Source organism: Bombina bombina, chromosome 5, assembly GCF_027579735.1.
Source record: "Bombina bombina isolate aBomBom1 chromosome 5, aBomBom1.pri, whole genome shotgun sequence".
In the NCBI taxonomy this organism is placed as follows: Eukaryota; Metazoa; Chordata; class Amphibia; order Anura; family Bombinatoridae; genus Bombina; species Bombina bombina.
Window position 1 is genome coordinate 985695655 of NC_069503.1, and position 18494 is coordinate 985714148.

At 40.8% G+C, this 18494-nt stretch overlaps 1 protein-coding gene across 1 annotated transcript in view; it reads left to right on the forward strand.

The window, feature by feature from the left end:
• Positions 1 to 394: 394 nt before the first annotated feature.
• PDP1 (pyruvate dehydrogenase phosphatase catalytic subunit 1) overlaps positions 395 to 18494 on the forward strand; it is a 79310-nt gene continuing 61210 nt past the window's right edge. Inside the window, exon 1 of the mRNA XM_053715202.1 lies at positions 395 to 608. The gene's annotated coding sequence lies outside the window, so the exon portion shown is untranslated. The remainder of the gene's footprint in view (positions 609 to 18494) is intronic.

An 18494-nucleotide genomic window follows, 5' to 3' on the forward strand; every position in this document is an offset into this window, starting at 1 on the left:
ATCAAGAACACATGTTTTAGGTCCTATTAAAAGCATCTTATTTCTTGATTTTGGAAGAATTTGAACATACATAACAAACCTATTTTTTCTGAAATAAACATTTTAATTTAATCAATTCATTGATGAGAACAAATATTGAAAATATTAAATTCTACAAGAGATATGATTTAAGTTACTCTGACATATAGCAATTTTGGAACTCTGTGATCACATGCGAATCCCATCTGATGTAAACTGAGCATTGACTAACAAGTTTGGGTTATTAATAGTTTGTCCAAATGACCTTTACATAACATAAAGTTCTTACTCTGTACAAAAGCTGCCAGGCATCCTTGACATGAACAGAAGGCTTTTTGTATCTTGTGGCCTTACTTACATGCGGGACTGGGGGAGTTGAGGGAAGGAGGGCCCGTACTTATCCAAATGTAGCTTTTTTTTCCCAAAATAAGAACAAAAAAAAAAAAAAAAGAGTACAGATTAAATCTCTTAAAATTAGTTATTAATAATAATAACAACGTATATAACGCTTTTCTACGGGTTGTGCTTTACACAAGGTACATTTACATAAGAGGGATAGAAGTTACAGTATGAAAAGGCTGTTTTAACAGGTAGGTCTTAAATCTTTGTTTAAAAATGTTCAGGGGTGTGGCTTCTTCGTTAACTGTGCTAGGGAGATTTTTCCATAGAGATGGGGCAGGATGGCTAAAAACACGTTGTTAAACTGATGGTAAAGAATGCCTTAGCAAAACACTACATATAACTCCTATGTTACAGACAATGTACCTTTATTTTTCTAACATTTAGTAAATGTTATTTTTTATTTTAATTCTGTCTGCTTTACATTTGTGCCTTTGCCTCCTTAGAGATAGATTACGAGTGAAGTTCTATCTATCGCTCCTGCTCGTGTGCTAACTTCGCTAGAATTAAGCTTTTAACGTGTGTCAGGTAGCCCTTGTATTAAAAAGATTTTGCCCCTGCGCTAACCTGGCATGCACAAAAAGCCGAACTTTGGATATCGCGACTGCCTTAAAGGGACAGTCTACACCAGAATTTTTATTGTTTTAAATTATAGATAATCCCTTTATTACCCATTTCCCAGTTTTGCATAACCAACACAGTTATAATAATATACTTTTAACCTCTGTGATTATCTTGTATCTAAGCCTCTGCAAACTGCCCCTTTTTCAGTTCTTTTGACAGACTTGCAGTCTAGCCAATCAGTGTCTGCTCCCAGATAACTTCTCGTGCACAAGCACAGTGTTATCTATATGAAATACGTGAACTAACACCATCTAGTGGTGAAAAACTGTTAAAATGCAATCTAAAAGAGGTGGGCTTCAAGGTCTAAGAAATTAGCATATGAACCTCCTAGGTTAAGCTTTCAACTAAGAATACCAAGAGAACAAAGCAAAATTGGTGATAAAAGTAAATTGGAAAATTGTTTAAAATTACATGCTCTATCTGAATCATGAAAGTTTATTTTGGCCTAGACTGTCCCTTTAACATATTCCCTATAGAGGTCAAGGGAGCGTGAAAAGTGGAAAAAAACACATAACACTCTATTTGTACATAAACCTGATCACCTTTTCTCAAGTTCGCTAACCCGACATTAAAATATTAATATTTCAATTTTCAATGTTCTTCATTTAGAATAATATGATATATTAATTCATAAATACATATTTCTACATATAGCTGATGTTTTTTTGGTACAATATTTATCTATCTATATATATATATAGATAGATAAAATTATATATAAATATAGGTATAGGATAGGTATATATAGGAATAAATATTTAAAAATACATAGAACATATTCTGCTATGTCAAATATTTATAGTAAATACAAAATATAACACTTTATTAAATGTGAATATTGCATAAATATATTTAACTGCAAAGGGCTCCAATGCACTTATTTATTTATATATATATATATGAGTGTGTGTGTGTGTATATAAATATGTATGTATGTGTTTATATATGAATATATGTCTGTAAATACATATATACACATATAAATACATATGTACACAGATATAACCATAGATATATAAAGACATTTATATTAAGATCTGAATGTGTGTATCTCTATGTTAAAGCTCTGTGTAGTCCTTTTTCTATGTTAAAGCTCTGTGTAGTCCTTTTTCTATGTTAAAGCTCTGTGTAGTCCTTTTTCTATGTTAAAGCTCTGTGTAGACCTCATATCTTTGAGCCCTTATAACCTTTTTATGCAATATTTTTAAAAAAAATAATTTTTATTACATAGCGTTATTATGAGAGTAACTGTACTTTTAAAAAGTATTTTTGATGTTTTTTGTGGCACATTTAACCAGAGCTTTGAGGTTGCACCATCCTGACGCGCGTTAAACTCAATTGCACTCAAGCGAGAGACTCAGGAGCTCACCTTTATGATTGTGTATTGAATATGTGGCACGGCACGAAAGTTAGCAATGAAAAAATAAAAACATATATTTTTATAAACTGTGTTTTTATAAAACTGTATGAATAGCAATTTAACGGAGCTTGATGGTCCGTGTTTCTGGCGAGTCTGAAGACACAAATTATGGAGCAGCGGTCACAAAGACCGCTGCTCCATAACCCTGTCCGTCTGCTCTGATGAGGCGGACAGGAATCGCCGGAATTTAACCTGATCGAGTACGATCGGATTGATTGACACCCCCTTGCTGACAGCCGATTGGCCGCGAGTCTTCAGGGGGCGGCGTTGCACCAGCAGCTCTTGTGAGCTGCTGGTGCAATGCTGAATACGGAGAGCGCATTGCTGTCCACATTCAGCGATGTTTTGCGGACCTGATCCGCACTGTCGGATCAGGTCCACAAGACATTTGTTAAATAGGCCCCTTTGTCTCACAGTGTTGTATATTTCAGTCCATTAGAAGTGAAATTTGCACATGTTTTAAAGTCATCCTCATTACAAACCAATGCAAAACCTGTTGTTTTTTGCAGTTTTTTTTTCACATCCTAAATAAATAAATACATTTTAAAAAATTGCAGAGCATTTTGGGTTTTTTTAATTTAAAAAAACTATGGCAGTGTAATGCTGCTTGTTAATGTGGAACATAATTAAGGGCCTGACCCCTGCAGGAATTCTAGGGAAAGTGTTTCATGTGTGTATGTTACAATGTTGCACTTGAGTGGGAGTTTTTTTATTCACTGTATTTAAGGACAGGCAGCCATTTCCCAGGCCTCTTCTTCCTCTGAGTGCGGCGGCAGCTAGAACTTAATGGCTCCTTTGGGTTGCTGGCCTCTTTTAAGGCAGGGATGGGATTAATTGATCTAGTTCGGCTGTAAGTCCTTAGTATTAATGTTTGGCTTCCCTGGTAGTTAACGTGCTGTATGGCTCGTTCACCCGGTGTCCTTAAGGTTTGAAGAGTATTCTCTTTATATCCTAGCAGTGTGAGGTCTGGGCCCCTTAATTTTTGGAGTGCAGGGTCCATATGGGGCTGATGGCTAAGCTAATGGGAGAGGCGATGTCCCTAGGTCGTGACCATGAGGTGCTCCTCCCCGCCGACTGCTAGCCTGACGGCCCCTAGGGTGCCTGTAGCTCTTGCAGGTTGGCTCCTCGCTGTGAGTCAACAGGGCATCTCCTGGGACCCTGACCTTTTGTCTGTATGGAGTTCTTAGGTACTCGTTTAGCTGCCACCTCCTGGAGATTGACTTTGTGAAAGTCATTGAGTTATATATATGTATATATATATGTTATTAATAAACGCGACCATGCTGGTCTTTTCCCCAGCTCTGTGTCTGTCTGGTTATTAGAAGGTTGTAATTTCCAGGGAATACCATCTAGGGTTTTTTAGCCCTTATGCATTTTCACATATGCTCATATCACATGTCAATAGACATTTTTGTCACTTAGTTTAATAAAAAGTTAAAATTATAGCTGAAATCACACTTTAGAATTATATAACATACACAACTGAAATACAAACATCAGAATATTCATTCAATTAAGTTTTTATATTATTGGTTACTTAAAAAGGCATTCAACACACATTAGCCAGCAATGATTTATACTAAATTAATTTGCTGCCACATTTTACTTTTATTTTAGCTACAGCATGTGTTTCTCTCTCACAGCATCTCAATAACTGCCATCCCTAGATGGAAGAACTTGCTCTTACTCAATATGCACAGGACAGACCTGTTCTAAAGAATAAGCCCAAGATCCCTAAATAATTTCAGATGTTGTTAAAGAAATCTTTATGAGAGTATTTACAAAGACAGAAAGCAGTGGCCGTATAATAAACAGAGAAAAAAGAAGGTTTATCCTGTTTTTTGTTTGTTTTTAGGCTTTGGGTCAGTTTTCAGTATCAGATAAGTTATGGTATCTATTTCACTATCTGCTCCACAGAAGAAGATTCAAGATAAAATCATATATCAAACAGATATGTTGACTAAAGTTTTATGACAACCAGAGCTTAAATAAAAATGTTAGGGAAACTAGAATCAACAATTTCCATTGCCAAGTGTGCAAAATGTGTCAATTACAGCAGTATTTCAGACCCGTTCTAGATTAAGAAAATTCAAATTTAAATTTACTGGAATTTATTAGAAAATTGCAGAATGAGCCAATCTACTAATTTCAGCCTCTAATTCAGCTAGAGAAGTCAATGGAGATGTTAGTGTTAACAGAATATCGTCCACAAAAAGTAGGATTTGTATTCCATGTGGCCTCTGCATATACCCTAAATGTCTATTATCCCTGATCTTTTGAGCTAAAATCTCTATAGTTAAAGGGATACTGTAGTCATAAATGAAATGCCAATTACACAGGAGTATACATATCAATCTATTATTTTCTAATGTGTATTCAGTATTAAATATTTAGCGTTTTGAATATATTTATGTTTTAAATAAATAATTTTTCCAAACCCACTTGTATATCAGCCGTTACGGATTCCCAATCCGTGCTGACAACTGCAGTTGGAAGATGGCGTTATTTGGACGTATTGCGCATGCACGAGTTAGCGCAACGTCACATGATACGTCACCATCTTCTGTTCAATGAATCGTGAATCGGCGATGCAAGAGGACTGCTAGCAGCATTGAAGTATGTTGTACATGCAGTTGGCTGGAATACAGATAGAATCGATTAAAATTTCAAATGCGCATGCGTTTGTTTCTTCTGTTCCGCTATGATCTCGGATTGATTGCCGCTATTTGGGCATGCGATAAGAGGTATATGCTATTGCGCATGCGTTTAATGGAGCTAATTTATTTCAATGAGATGAAAAAAACAAGGATACAATTGGCGGTTTGGTTATCCCATAGACGGCCCACATTTGTGGGCTGGAGGACGTGATGTCATCGTAAAATAATAAAATATAATTTTATGTAAGAAGGAGGCTTCGTTTAAAACAATAACAAGGTAAATTAAATTAATATTATACTTTATATTCCAAACGTTTCTTGCATTTAACCTTATTAAATAAAAAGTTAGTAATCCTTTAAGACAAAAAAAAAATGAAGGATATAGAGGGCATCCTTGCCTCTTGTGGTTGCGAATAAGAACATAATCTGATAGCTCACCATTCTCCCTAACTGTAGCTATGCTGAGTGATTCTAGACAGTGTTAGGAGAATGTATAAATTGTCAAAGTCAGTTAAGCCAATCCTCTGGGAAATCAGAAAGTGGAGTAATTTTAAAATGTGTGTAATATTTGTTTGGTTATATATTTTATACCTACTCATTTTCAGAGTAAATTGCAAGATTGGGCATTGTGACAGAGATAATACATTTTCATTCTTAATATGAGGAGAGTCCACGGCATCATTCCTTACTGTTGGGAAATACTGAACCTGGCCACCAGGAGGAGACAAAGACACCCCAGCCAAAAGCTTAAATACTACCCCTACTTCCCTCATATCCCAGTCATTCTTTGCCTTTCATCACAGGAGGTTGGCAGAGAAGTGTCAGAAGATTTGGAGTAGTTCCTTATGGAGGGTATCTGCCCATCGAAATGGGACTGGAGTTTTAAGTAGACTTGTCAGCCTCTCAGTGAGAGCATTGACAAATGTTAGAGTCTGGAGATGCAGGGAGATTCTTTCTGTGAACGCATCCAGACTTGTATTAACAGATCCTATGCAACCAGTGTTGACGAGTTTCACTGCCTGCTTCCATCACTCAAGTCCATGTCAGGAGCGATGCTACAAGACTGTCAACCTTGAGAGGCTGTGTTTCTGTTCCACGGCATAGATTCCGGTAAGATCGTTTAATTTTTTTTATATACATATGATAACGCAAGAAGACAGGGTCACAGTGTGGCTCCTTTTATCTGTATGGAATCAAGGGTTAATATCTCTGGAGGGGGATTATTGAACAGTGGGGATTAATCACATAAGTTTATTTGATTATGCTGTGACATGTGTGAGATGAGGCTCAGGCAAATGTTGGAACATTCACGGTTTTCCCTGAAAGACTTGGAGCTTTTTTTAACTAGTATAGCAGGGGCGGTCCTGCATTGTGCACCACGTGACCGGGTGTGGTCACACTTATTTCCTCTTTCCTGACCATGCGGTTTACCGGAGAAGAAGCAGTTTCTCTGTTTAGCCTGGGTCATAGGAGGTGGTGAGTGCCCCAGCCATTGGGGATATAAAGGTGCCTTTTTATTTCTTAGTAATCAATAGTCTGCTTTGTTATGCAAGCTATAGAGGATTCTGAACTTGCTCTTACTTAATATGCCCAGGACAGACCTGTTCTAAAGAATAAGCCCAAGATCCCTAATTAATTTCAGATGTTGTTAAAGAAATCTTTATGAGAGTATTTACAAAGACAGAAAGCAGTGGCCGAATAATAAACAGAGAAAAAAGAAGGTTTATTCTGATTTTTGTTTGTTTTTAGGCTTTGGGTCAGTTTTCAGTATCAGATAAGTTATGGTATCTATTTCACTATCTGCTCCACAGAAGAAGATTCAAGATAAAATAATATATCAAACAGATATGTTGACTAAAGTTTTATGACAACCAGAGCTTAAATAAAAATGTTAGGGAAACTAGTATTAAGTTAACAGTTCACATTGCCAAGTGGGAAAAATGTGTCTATTACAGCAGTATTTCAGACCCGTTCTAGATTAAGAAAATTCAAATTTAAATTTACTGGAATTTATTAGAAAATTGCAGAATGAGCTAATTTACTAATTTCAGCCTCTAATTCAGCTAGAGAAGTCAATGGAGATGTTAGTGTTAACAGAATACTGTCCACAAAAAGTAGGATTTGTATTCCATGTGGCCTCTGCATATACCCTAAATGTCTATTATCCCTGATCTTTTGAGCTAAAATCTCTATAGTATAATAATTTTTCCAAACCCACTTGTATATCAGCCGTTACGGATTGCCAATCCGTGCTGACAACTGCAGTTGGAAGATGGCGTTATTTGGACGTATTGCGCATGCGTGAGTTAGTGCAACGTCACATGATACGTCACCATCTTCTGTTCAATGAATCGTGAATCGGCGATGCAAGAGGACTGCTAGCAGCATTGAAGTATGTTGTATATGCGGTTGGCTGGAATACAGATAGAATCGATTAAAATTTCAAATGCGCATGCGTTTGTTTCTTCTGTTCCGCTATGATCTCGGATTGATTGCCGCTATTTGCGCATGCGATAAGAGGTATATGCTATTGCGCATGCGTTTAATGGAGCTAATTTATTTCAATGAGATGAAAAAAACAGGGATACAATTGGCGGTTTGGTTATCCCATAGACGGCGCACATTTGTGGGCTGGATGACGTGATGTCATCGTAAAATAATAAAATATAATTTTATGTAAGAAGGAGGCTTCGTTTAAAACAATAACAAGGTAAATTAAATTAATATTATACTTTATATTCCAAACGTTTCTTGCATTTAACCTTATTAAATAAAAAGTTAGTAATCCTTTAAGACAAAAAAAAAAAATGAAGGATATAGAGGGCATCCTTGCCTCTTGCGGTTGCGAATAAGAACATAATCTGATAGCTCACCATTCTCCCTAACTGTAGCTATGCTGAGTGATTCTAGACAGTGTTAGGAGAATGTATAAATTGTCAAAGTCAGTTAAGCCAATCCTCTGGGAAATCAGAATGTGGAATAATTTTAAAATGTGTGTAATATTTGTTTGGTTATATATTTTATACCTACTCATTTTCAGAGTAAATTGCAAGATTGGGCATTGTGACAGAGATAATACATTTTCATTCTTAATATGAGGAGAGTCCACGGCATCATTCCTTACTGTTGGGAAATACTGAACCTGGCCACCAGGAGGAGACAAAGACACCCCAGCCAAAAGCTTAAATACTACCCCTACTTCCCTCATATCCCAGTCATTCTTTGCCTTTCATCACAGGAGGTTGGCAGAGAAGTGTCAGAAGATTTGGAGTAGTTCCTTATGGAGGGTATCTGCCCATCGAAATGGGACTGGAGTTTTAAGTAGACTTGTCAGCCTCTCAGTGAGAGCATTGACAAATGTTAGAGTCTGGAGATGCAGGGAGATTCTTTCTGTGAACGCATCCAGACTTGTATTAACAGATCCTATGCAACCAGTGTTGACGAGTTTCACTGCCTGCTTCCATCACTCAAGTCCATGTCAGGAGCGATGCTACAAGACTGTCAACCTTTAGAGGCTGTGTTTCTGTTCCACGGCATAGATTCCGGTAAGATCGTTTAATTTTTTTTATATACATATGATAACGCAAGAAGACAGGGTCACAGTGTGGCTCCTTTTATCTGTATGGAATCAAGGGTTAATATCTCTGGAGGGGGATTATTGAACAGTGGGGATTAATCACATAAGTTTATTTGATTATGCTGTGACATGTGTGAGATGAGGCTCAGGCAAATGTATTCCATGTGGCCTCTGCATATACCCTAAATGTCTATTATCCCTGATCTTTTGAGCTAAAATCTCTATAGTATAATAATTTTTCCAAACCCACTTGTATATCAGCCGTTACGGATTGCCAATCCGTGCTGACAACTGCAGTTGGAAGATGGCGTTATTTGGACGTATTGCGCATGCGTGAGTTAGTGCAACGTCACATGATACGTCACCATCTTCTGTTCAATGAATCGTGAATCGGCGATGCAAGAGGACTGCTAGCAGCATTGAAGTATGTTGTATATGCGGTTGGCTGGAATACAGATAGAATCGATTAAAATTTCAAATGCGCATGCGTTTGTTTCTTCTGTTCCGCTATGATCTCGGATTGATTGCCGCTATTTGCGCATGCGATAAGAGGTATATGCTATTGCGCATGCGTTTAATGGAGCTAATTTATTTCAATGAGATGAAAAAAACAGGGATACAATTGGCGGTTTGGTTATCCCATAGACGGCGCACATTTGTGGGCTGGATGACGTGATGTCATCGTAAAATAATAAAATATAATTTTATGTAAGAAGGAGGCTTCGTTTAAAACAATAACAAGGTAAATTAAATTAATATTATACTTTATATTCCAAACGTTTCTTGCATTTAACCTTATTAAATAAAAAGTTAGTAATCCTTTAAGACAAAAAAAAAAAATGAAGGATATAGAGGGCATCCTTGCCTCTTGCGGTTGCGAATAAGAACATAATCTGATAGCTCACCATTCTCCCTAACTGTAGCTATGCTGAGTGATTCTAGACAGTGTTAGGAGAATGTATAAATTGTCAAAGTCAGTTAAGCCAATCCTCTGGGAAATCAGAATGTGGAATAATTTTAAAATGTGTGTAATATTTGTTTGGTTATATATTTTATACCTACTCATTTTCAGAGTAAATTGCAAGATTGGGCATTGTGACAGAGATAATACATTTTCATTCTTAATATGAGGAGAGTCCACGGCATCATTCCTTACTGTTGGGAAATACTGAACCTGGCCACCAGGAGGAGACAAAGACACCCCAGCCAAAAGCTTAAATACTACCCCTACTTCCCTCATATCCCAGTCATTCTTTGCCTTTCATCACAGGAGGTTGGCAGAGAAGTGTCAGAAGATTTGGAGTAGTTCCTTATGGAGGGTATCTGCCCATCGAAATGGGACTGGAGTTTTAAGTAGACTTGTCAGCCTCTCAGTGAGAGCATTGACAAATGTTAGAGTCTGGAGATGCAGGGAGATTCTTTCTGTGAACGCATCCAGACTTGTATTAACAGATCCTATGCAACCAGTGTTGACGAGTTTCACTGCCTGCTTCCATCACTCAAGTCCATGTCAGGAGCGATGCTACAAGACTGTCAACCTTTAGAGGCTGTGTTTCTGTTCCACGGCATAGATTCCGGTAAGATCGTTTAATTTTTTTTATATACATATGATAACGCAAGAAGACAGGGTCACAGTGTGGCTCCTTTTATCTGTATGGAATCAAGGGTTAATATCTCTGGAGGGGGATTATTGAACAGTGGGGATTAATCACATAAGTTTATTTGATTATGCTGTGACATGTGTGAGATGAGGCTCAGGCAAATGTTGGAACATTCACGGTTTTCCCTGAAAGACTTGGAGCTTTTTTTAACTAGTATAGCAGGGGCGGTCCTGCATTGCACACCACGTGACCGGGTGTGGTCACACTTATTTCCTCTTTCCTGACCATGCGGTTTACCGGAGAAGAAGCGGTTTCTCTGTTTAGCCTGGGTCATAGGAGGTGGTGAGTGCCCCAGCCATTGGGGATATAAAGGTGCCTTTTTATTTCTTAGTAATCAATAGTCTGCTTTGTTATGCAAGCTATAGAGGATTCTGAACTTGCTCTTACTTAATATGCCCAGGACAGACCTGTTCTAAAGAATAAGCCCAAGATCCCTAATTAATTTCAGATGTTGTTAAAGAAATCTTTATGAGAGTATTTACAAAGACAGAAAGCAGTGGCCGAATAATAAACAGAGAAAAAAGAAGGTTTATTCTGATTTTTGTTTGTTTTTAGGCTTTGGGTCAGTTTTCAGTATCAGATAAGTTATGGTATCTATTTCACTATCTGCTCCACAGAAGAAGATTCAAGATAAAATAATATATCAAACAGATATGTTGACTAAAGTTTTATGACAACCAGAGCTTAAATAAAAATGTTAGGGAAACTAGTATTAAGTTAACAGTTCACATTGCCAAGTGGGAAAAATGTGTCAATTACAGCAGTATTTCAGACCCGTTCTAGATTAAGAAAATTCAAATTTAAATTTACTGGAATTTATTAGAAAATTGCAGAATGAGCTAATTTACTAATTTCAGCCTCTAATTCAGCTAGAGAAGTCAATGGAGATGTTAGTGTTAACAGAATACTGTCCACAAAAAGTAGGATTTGTATTCCATGTGGCCTCTGCATATACCCTAAATGTCTATTATCCCTGATCTTTTGAGCTAAAATCTCTATAGTATAATAATTTTTCCAAACCCACTTGTATATCAGCCGTTACGGATTGCCAATCCGTGCTGACAACTGCAGTTGGAAGATGGCGTTATTTGGACGTATTGCGCATGCATGAGTTAGTGCAACGTCACATGATACGTCACCATCTTCTGTTCAATGAATCGTGAATCGGCGATGCAAGAGGACTGCTAGCAGCATTGAAGTATGTTGTATATGCGGTTGGCTGGAATACAGATAGAATCGATTAAAATTTCAAATGCGCATGCGTTTGTTTCTTCTGTTCCGCTATGATCTCGGATTGATTGCCGCTATTTGCGCATGCGATAAGAGGTATATGCTATTGCGCATGCGTTTAATGGAGCTAATTTATTTCAATGAGATGAAAAAAAAAGGGATACAATTGGCGGTTTGGTTATCCCATAGACGGCGCACATTTGTGGGCTGGATGACGTGATGTCATCGTAAAATAATAAAATATAATTTTATGTAAGAAGGAGGCTTCGTTTAAAACAATAACAAGGTAAATTAAATTAATATTATACTTTATATTCCAAACGTTTCTTGCATTTAACCTTATTAAATAAAAAGTTAGTAATCCTTTAAGACAAAAAAAAAATGAAGGATATAGAGGGCATCCTTGCCTCTTGCGGTTGCGAATAAGAACATAATCTGATAGCTCACCATTCTCCCTAACTGTAGCTATGCTGAGTGATTCTAGACAGTGTTAGGAGAATGTATAAATTGTCAAAGTCAGTTAAGCCAATCCTCTGGGAAATCAGAATGTGGAATAATTTTAAAATGTGTGTAATATTTGTTTGGTTATATATTTTATACCTACTCATTTTCAGAGTAAATTGCAAGATTGGGCATTGTGGCAGAGATAATAAATTTTCATTCTTAATATGAGGAGAGTCCACGGCATCATTCTTTACTGTTGGGAAATACTGAACCTGGCCACCAGGAGGAGACAAAGACACCCCAGCCAAAAGCTTAAATACTACCCCTACTTCCCTCATATCCCAGTCATTCTTGTTTGAGATGAGGCTCAGGCAAATGTTGGAACGTTCAGGGTTTTCACTGAAAGGCTTGGGGCTTTTTCTTACAAGTATAGCAGGGGCGGTCCTGTATTGCGCACCACGTGACCGGTGTGGTCACACTTATTTCCTCTTTCCTGACGGTTCCTGCGGTTTACCGGAGAAGAAGCAGTTTCTCTGTTTAGCCTGGGTCATAGGAAGTGGTGAGTGCCCCAGCCATTGGGGGTATAAAGGTGCTGTTTTTTTCTTAGTAATCAATAGTCTGCTTTGTTATGCAAGCTATGGAGGATTCTGATGTGTTAGAGGGTACTCCCTCTTTACGTAAGTCTAATACCTGTCTATATTGTGAGGAGGCCACGGTATACCCGCCTGCTCAATTATGTTCCGCATGCCTTGATAAAGTAATCATGGCAAAAAAGATTAATATGTTTGATACAACTGAACCGTCCACCTCTGAGGAGTCTCCGTCCCATGAGGTGCTCACCCTACAGTCATCTCCTAATACACATGCAGCTTCTTGTAGCACTCCTAATCCTCCATCTAGAGGGGCCCTTTTACCGCCAGACTTTACAAGCGGCAGTATCTGCGGCCTTTAGTGCTTTACCTTGCCCTGCTAAGCGCAAGTGAAAGGTCAAATATTGCTATCCTTCCCAGGGGTCATCTACTAGCTTATTGGATTTATCTGATACAAGATTATCCGATGATGAAGGTGCCTCTGATACTTCAGAGGGTGCTCTTTCTGGGTTTGGAATCCGCTGCCTCTAAGCCTCCAGCTGCGAAGGAACCAGACTTTAGATTTAGGATTGAGCATTTACGCTTTCTGCTGAAGGAAGTTTTGGCTACATTAGAGGTTCCAGAGCCCAAATTGCCTGTGGAACCTTTGATTCCTAAATTAGGTAAGGTCTATGAGGACAGGGTTGTACCACAAACTTTCCCGGTTCCCGTAAAGATGGCGAACATTATTAAGTATGAATGGGATAGAATTGGTTCTACATTTGCCCCTTCTTCTTCCTTTACAAAATTGTTCCCAGTCCCGGACTCTCAATTGGAGTTGTGGGGTTCCATCCCCAAGGTGGATGGCGCTATCTCCATGCTTTAAAGAGCCCATGGATAAGAAGATAGAAACTCTGTTAAGAAATATATTTCAACATACGGGATATTTGTTTCAACCGGCAGCGGCTGTTGCTGCGGTTACTGAAGCGGCTACCTACTGGTGCGAATCCTTATCTGAGTTGATCGAGGTGGAGGGTCCCCTCGATGTGATCCAGGAAAGAATTAAGGCCTTAAGGGTGGCTAATTCTTTTATTTGTGATGCAAATATGCAAATTTTCCATCTAAAGGAGAGGAGAGTCGATGGCTTCATTCATTACTTTTGGGAATAAAGAATCTGGCCACCAGGAGAAGGCAAAGACACCACAGCCAAAGGCTTAAATACCTCCTCCACTCCCCTGATCCCCCAGTCATTCTTTGCATTTTGTCACAGGAGGATGGCAGAGAAGTGCCGAAGATTCGGAGTAGTCTCTTATGGAGGGTAGTACTCTTTGGAATGGGACTGGAGTTTTAAGTAGCCCTGTCAGCCTCTCAGTGAGAGCCTGGGTGAAAATTAGAGTCTGCAGATGCAGGGAGAGTCTTTGTGCGAAACCATCCCGACTCATGTTAACAGCTCCAAAAGCAATCAGCGTTGACGAGTTTCACTGCCTGCTTTCTGCACTCAAGTCCATGTCAGGGGCGATGCTTCTACCTGCACACTTAAAGGGCCATGTTTCTGTTCCACAGCATAGATTCTGGTAAGATCGTTTAATTTTTTATACATAATGATAACACAGAAGACAGGGTCACAGTGTGGCGCCTTTTATCTTATGGAATCAAGAGTTAATATTCCTGGCAAGGGGATTATTGAACAGGGAGGGTTTATACAATACATTGTTTATTGTGTTATTGCTGCGTTAAGTGTGAGATGAGGCTCTGGCAGTGGTGGAACTTTCAGGTTGACTTCTGGGAGTATTTGCACGGCTGTTTTTAGAGCGTTTTCTCCTTAGTGCAGGGGCGGTACTGCGAGCATCCCATATGACCGGGTGTGGCGGTCTCTACTTCCTCTGTTGATCAGAGGCACAGTAAACAAACAAACAAAGCGGTTTCTGTAGTCCAGGTCATAGGAGGTGGTGAGTGCCCCGGTCATTGGAGGTATAAAGGTGCCTGTTTATTAGATTAATCTAGTCTATAATAAGAGCGCAAGTTATGGAAGACTCTGACACGTTAGAGGATACTCCCTCTTTAACAAAGTCTCATTCCTGTGTTTATTGTGAGGAGGTTCATGTAGATCAGCCTGCTCAACTATGTTCCACATGCCTCGATAAAGTTGCAACATCTAAAAATAAAGGGATGTCTAGTACTACTGAGCCTTCCACCTCTGAGGTTTCCCCATCCCGTGAGGTGCGTTCCCTGCTTTCATCTCCGAGTGCACATGCAGCGCACACCAGGGTTCAACCATTACTCCTCCCAGGAGAGATTCGTTGGCCGTCAGATTTTGCGGATCAACTGCAAACGGCGGTATTGAAAGTGATCAATGCCTTACCATGTTCTGCTAAGCGCAAGCGTAGGGCGTATCATGGCAGCCCGGCCCAAGGGTTGTCTACACCTATGGAAATGTCAGAGGCATTATACGATGACGAGGCCCACTCCCACTCTTCGGAGGAGGCTCCTTCTGGGTCTGAGTCCCTGTCATCTCATCGTCCGGCGGCAGAGGAGCCTGACTTTAGGTTTAGGATGGAGAATTTGCGCTTTTTGCTGAAGCAAGTGCTTGCTAGTTTCCGGAGCAACCTTCGATCCCTAAGTTTGATAAGGTATACGAGGAAAGGGTGGTGCCTCAGACCTTCCCGGTTCCTGTTAAGATAGCTAGTATTATTAAGAATGAATGGGAGTGATTAGGTTCTTCCTTTTCCCCTTCTTCTTCTTTTAAGAAACTGTTCCCCATTCCGGACTCTCAGCTCAAGCTATGGGGGACTGTCTCTAAGGTGGATGTTGCTATCTCTACACTCGCGAAGCGGATGACTATTCCTCTCGAGGATAGTTTGTCTTTTAAAGAGCCCATGGATAAAAAGTTGGAAAACACATTAAGGAAAATGTTTCAGCACACTGGGTTTGTTTTTCAACCAGCAGCGGCTGTAGCCGCGGTTGCAGGAGCTGAAACATATTGGTGTAAATCCCTGTGGAATATGGTCTAGAGGGAGACTTCCATCGACAAGATACAGGATAAGATTAAGGCGTTGAAGGTCACCAAATCTTTTATTTGTGACGCCAATATGCAAATTATTCGCCTGAACGCAAAGGTTTCAGGATTCTCAGTTTTAACTTGCAGGGCTCTGTGGCTAAAGTCTTGGTCTGCGGACATGACCTCTAAGTTGAGGCTGTTGTCCCTGCCTTTTCAAGGAAAGATTCTGTTCATTCCAGGATTGGATTCGATCATATCCACAGTTACGGGAGGCAAGGGAGCTTTCCAACCGCAAGATAAGAAGGCTAAGCCTAAAGGATCTACTTTTCATCCCTTTCGCACAGTCAAGGCCCAGCGCCAGCAGCCCGCCGCAAAAGCGGATCAGGCCAAGGGAACTTGGAAACCTGCTCAGTCTTGTAACAAGTCCAAGCAGAACAAGAAGCCCACTGAGACTTAATCGTCATGAAGGAGTGGCCCCAGACCGGTCTCCGGACCTAATAGGGGGCAGATTGTCTGTCTTCCCTGAAGCCTGGTTGCAGGACGTTCAGGACCCTTTGGTTCTGGAGGTTGTCGCCCAGGGTTACAGGATAGGGTTCAGGTCCCATCCGCCCAGGGGCAGATTCCTCCTGTCAAACCTGTCTTCAAGACCAGAAAAGAGAAAGGCCTTTCTAGAATGTGTGAGGGATCTCTCCTCTCTATGTGTTATCATACCAGTACCCCGAACAGAAAGGGTTCTAGGGTACTATTCAAATCTCTTTGTGGTTCCAAAGAAGGAGGGTACGTTCCGCCCGATTCTGGACCTAAAGTGTTTAAACAAGTTTCTGGCTGTTCCATCATTCAAAATTGAAACGATCAGATCTATTCTGCCCCTAGTTAAAGAGGGACAGTTCATGACGACAATAGACTTGAAGGATGCTTACCTTCATGTTCCAATTCACAGGGACCACTTCAAATTCCTAAGGTTTGCGTTTCTGGACCAACACTTCCAGTTTGTGGCCCTTCCCTTCGCTCTGGTGACGGCCCCAAGAGTCTTCATGAAGGTTCTGGGGGCGCTTCTTGCAGTGGCCAGATCCAGGGGCATTGCTGTGGGGCCCTATCTGGACGATATCCTAGTCCAGGTGCCGTTGTTCAGCCTCGCAGTGGATCATTCGAGGGCTCTTCTTTTATTGCTCAAATCTCACGGTTGGAAGATCAACTCAGGAAAGAGTTCCTGGGCACGATAATAGATTCTATGTCCATGAAAATATTTCTCACAGAGCAACGACGCAGGAAGATTGCGTCCACCTGTCTTGCCCTTCAGTCCACTTCAAGCCCTTCAGTGGCTCAGTGTATGGAGATGATCGGGCTCATGGTTTCCAGCATAGACGTCATCCCTTTCACCAGGTTCCATCTCAGACCTCTTCAATTGTGCATGTTGAGACAGTGGAACGGTGATCATTCAGATCTATCACAGCGGATATCCATGGATGCTCGGACCAGGGACTCCCTCTCTTGGTGGATCTGTCCGGAGCATCTGTCCCTAGGGACATCCTTCTTGAGACCGTCCTGGGAGATTGTGACCACGGACGCGAGTCTGGCAGGATGGGGTGCTGTTTGGGGTGCCAGAATGGCACAAGGAAGATGGTCTCAGGAGGAGTCTCTCCTTCCGATAAATTTTCTGGAACTTCGAGCAATTTACAACGCTCTGAGGGCATGGCCTCTTCTGGGGTCATTCAGCTTCATCAGATTCCAGACCGACAACATTACCTTGGACGCTTACATCAACCATCAGGGGGGAACGAGGTGCTCTCTGGCAATGAGGGAAGCGTCTCGGATTTCAGAGTGGGCAGAGTCCCACAGCTGCTCGCTCTCAGCTATCCACATTCCAGGGGTGGACAACTGGGAAGCGGACTTTCTCAGCAGGCAATCCTTCTATCCGGGGGAATGGTCTCTTCACCCTAAAGTGTTTGCGGAGATTTGTCTCAGATGAGGAACGCCAGAGATAGATCTCATGGCGTCCAGACTCAATTGCAAGCTACCCCGATACTGGTCTTGGGATCCCCAGGCAGAACTAATAGATGCAATAGTGGTGCCTTGGGGATTCAACCTAGCTTACATTTTTCCACCGTTACCACTTCTACCTCATGTAGTGGCACGCATCAAGCAGGAGCAAGCTTCAGCCATCTTGATTGCTCCATCGTTGCCATAAAGGACTTGGTTTGCAGATCTTTTGGGGATGTGATCCTTTCCATCATGGAAGTTACCCTGTTGCAGGGATCTGCTGGAACAGGGTTCCTTTCAACATCAAAATCTCGTTTCTGGGGGGCGGAGCTAACCGCCAAAGCTGCAAGACCCAATATACAGGAGCACCTGACTTAAGCTTTATAAAATGGAACTTATAATAGTTATATTCCCTTCCCTCTACTAGTGCCTGAGGGGCAATAACATAGATAGAATCCTGAGACACGCGGATAAAGAACCGGTGACTATTTAAGCATTTTTTGAGTTGCGGAATTGTAGTGCAGCTCCCTACCACACGTTGATCTGCCATTTTGGAGAAGAGTGCGCTGCTACCCGGCATGGAGGCCCAAGATCTGTATGCCTGCATTAAAGGCCTGTTAGAAGAACATGGGAGGAGAATTTGTGACAGACTAGACGCTTTTACGGTCAAAATTCAAACGGCGCGAATGTGCAGCGCTTCCCCTGATGTGGAGTACGGAGCGGTACTGGAGCCACAAGGTACTACGACACTCACGGATTCCTGGCCAGGTACTCCATCATTGATGCCGGTGGGGGCGGACTCAGGAGAGGGACTTCGCTCCCCCTTTACAAATTTAAGTGGCCTATATGTGCCCTGCCGGGAACACCACCAAAATCTCTGGTTGCTCCGGTCTGGGAGCCATTACCCCCCTGCGGTC